At 44.9% G+C, this 3,258-nt stretch overlaps 1 long non-coding RNA gene across 1 annotated transcript; it reads right to left on the minus strand.

Moving 5' to 3' along the window:
* Positions 1-261: 261 nt before the first annotated feature.
* On the minus strand, positions 262-3,258 carry LOC115511879. The gene is made up of 2 exons (XR_003968223.1): positions 2,473-3,258; positions 262-583 (listed from the first exon to the last, which is right to left on the minus strand). It is a non-coding gene; the product is annotated as an uncharacterized LOC115511879 (long non-coding RNA).

Consider the following 3,258-nt stretch of genomic DNA (forward strand, 5'->3'; position numbering starts at 1 on the left):
GCAGGGCCCGATGAGGGAGGGCCTGGCAGCAGCTTTAGGAACTTTGTCCTCAGGACGACGGGGAAGCATTTAATGGTTTCAAGTGACAGTGATACGACCAGATCCGAAGTTTAGAACAGTTACTGTGGCTGCTGAAAGTACAGAGCGGTAGAGACCTAGAGACCAGCTGGGAAGCTCCCGTAGTGACCCAACAAAGGCAGGCGGTGGCTGGGATTAAGGCAGCGGAAGGTGGGAGGAAGCAGGTGGAGGGGAGATGTTTCGAAGGTGGAACGAACAGGCCTGCTGACGGGATGCACGAGTTGGGGGTGGGCGGCTGGCAAGTGTCTGCTTTGGGCACCTGAAGGGATACTTGTGCTATTCACAGACAGACGACACGAGAAGAGGGGTGCATGGAAGGAAGGAGGGGAAGACCAGTTCGGGACACGGGAAACTCGAAATGGCCATGTGGAACGGGTAAGTCGGACAGAAGGGTCTGGAGCCCAGCACATACCTGGCTGCATTGTAACTGCGGGCACCACTGCCACATACTTGTGGGTCAGTGATGGACACCCCTTGGCTGTGCAGCAGACTCACTTTTGGAACACTTTAAAAAAAAAACAAACATCATTTGTTTCCTTTGATTACATATATCCACAATTTTTCAGTCCTCGCCCTGGGAGCGGGAAGTAGAAGGCAGGACATTGCTTCAATGGGGGGGGGGGGGTGCGGATTCACGGAGGTTGAGGAAATAAAGCTTTCGGTTCTCCTTTCCTGAGCATTTCAAAAAATGATACAAACTGCAGAGGAGGCATATCTTTTACTAAGTGCTAACCAGATAATTTCAATATGATTTGTAGTCCTTCCTTCACCCTAAGTTTCCAACCCCATTCCACTTGGGCAAACTTCAGATTTCCATTTCAAAGTCTAAGAATTGATCAGCAGCTTAACCACCCATTAGCACTTATTCAAGACCCCCTGAAACACACCCAAATGCTCTTTTCAGTTACTCATAAAACTGGCTATCATCTATTAACTTCTGATGAGCTCGGTCTTCTCGGCTGCAGAAATAAAACCTTTTTGAAAACTGTTTTCCCTTGATTTAAATTCATACACTGGCTAATTTCATGACCTTTGTATTTGTATTTCTACCATTCTGAAGAAATAATAAACGAAGCAGAGGACATGGCAATCTTTACAAACTGTTCTCTACACTCTGAATAAAGATTTCACTAAATTTTATAATTGGTCTAAAAAAGTGGTTAATAGTTTGAACTTCGACCCCTTGTGAGGCAGAGGTACAATAAATCATTCCAGGGCTAAAACACATGGACGTTAAAATGTCACAAATGGGGCTTACTACTTACTACTTTAATCTTATTGAAGATTAAATCCTTGTGATTTGGCATCTTCATCACCTAAACCTAGAATTCATAGCTTTTTTCCCCCCTGAATTGTGGTTATCTTGGTCCATTTACCAAGAGGCATAAAAGAGATATTTAGAATAGGCAAACACATTCTTGTTCGGCTACCAAATATAAAGTATCAGTTCTAAGATTCCATGTCTATACCTAACTCGGCCATTCTCAACCCTGCTTTTTAGAATGAACTGTCACTTACTAATAGCAATGAGAGAATTAAAAGGTCCCAAGAGATCATTTAGTCCAATCTAAGGCCGCTGAAGCTCAAAAGCATCGACTAGGCTGAAAAGGGGGAAGCCTAGTCTGGGTCGATGGGACTGATGCGTTTGGTTATGCCGGAGAATAATGGCAGGGTCAACTATAGGGGTTCAAGAATCCCAGATTCAGTTCTGGTCTCCTTTCAGATCAGGAGATATTGATGGAGAACAGCCCCACCCCCGCTCAGCATCTACACCATGTTTGTCTTTATGGAGAGAACAGAGTCCATCAGACGTGGATTTCCCCAACTTGTCACTCTTTTGCTCCTAACAGACCTCTCCTGACCCTTTCTCACCTGCCTCTCCACTTCCTCTCATGGATGTTTGGGTTTGTAAACTTTCAATGGCTCCAAAAGTCCTTCTCCCCCTTTCCAAGGTTAATCTCCCCTCTGAGTCCTTAATGTAATCCCACTTATTGCCTTCGGGGTCTTGCTCCAGTATTTCTCTCTCCCGTATCTTTAATATTGCACTTTGTGCTCTTCCCTTAGCCTACAAACCTACTCCCACCTCTATACCTGACCTGCAGAGACAATCCTATCAGCTTGTCTCCTCTTAGAAATCTTCCCCTTTCTTCATCTCCAGACTTACCGAGAAAAGCCAGCACCACTTCCTTACTCGCTAGGCTTTCACTGACCCCATGCGATCTCATCTGAGACCTCTTTTGCTCCTACAGAAAATGCTCTTGGAAGGCCCAGCAGTGGTTCAACTGGCAAAATCAAAAGATTCTCATCACTTCCTTAACCATGAACTCTTGACAGGATTGGCCTCCTCCTCCCCTTCTGCAGGCCTGCTCCTACCCTACTATTTACATCAGTCACCTTTTTGAGCTTCTCTTCTGCTCAATCTTCAAATGTTGGACTTCACTGCTTTCTCCTTTCCTCATGGTCAAATCTGCAAGTGGTAAGTACATAACACACATATGTGTGTGTCTCAGTGTATTTCGTTTCCATTCCAGACCTTTCTCCTGAGTTCTAGTGCTAGGTTAGGTTCCAACCAGGTTCAATGTATTCAAAACTGAGTCCTCTTTCTCCCCTACCCCCTGCCCCCAATTCCTCCGCCTGTCCTCACTTTCTCAGTTAATGGCACCAACAGATATTCAGAGCAAAAAACAAACAACAAAAAAAAACCACAAAAAAAAGGTAGGGAAGGGGAGACACATATGCCTTCTTCCTCTCTAAATCTTCTCACCATGGACTTCAGGTTTCTCTCAGATCTTCGTACACACCCTGGCCCACCCTTCCCATCCTGGGGGTTACCCAGGGCAGGCCCTATTCCTTACCTAGAGAATCAACTGATCTTCTGGCCTCTGGTACTCCTCTCCTCACGTTTTCATGACCATCCAAAACTTCAGTCTTCAATCATTTCCCTGCATTTAACCCTTCAAAGGTATCCCATCGACTATATACATGAGTTCAACTCCCAGAAGAGCATATAAATCTGTTTGGCTCAGCACTAAACTATGCTTTGAATTTCCTCTCTACCCATCCCGTTTTCCAGCCACAATGAACTTCCTGTTATTTCTAGAATCGATTTTCTTTAAGTTTGTTTTTATTTATTTTGAGCAAGAGATAGCAAGCAAGGGAGGGGCAGAAAGAGATGGAGAG

The sequence above is a fragment of the Lynx canadensis genome, chromosome B1 (assembly GCF_007474595.2).
Source record: "Lynx canadensis isolate LIC74 chromosome B1, mLynCan4.pri.v2, whole genome shotgun sequence".
In the NCBI taxonomy this organism is placed as follows: Eukaryota; Metazoa; Chordata; class Mammalia; order Carnivora; family Felidae; genus Lynx; species Lynx canadensis.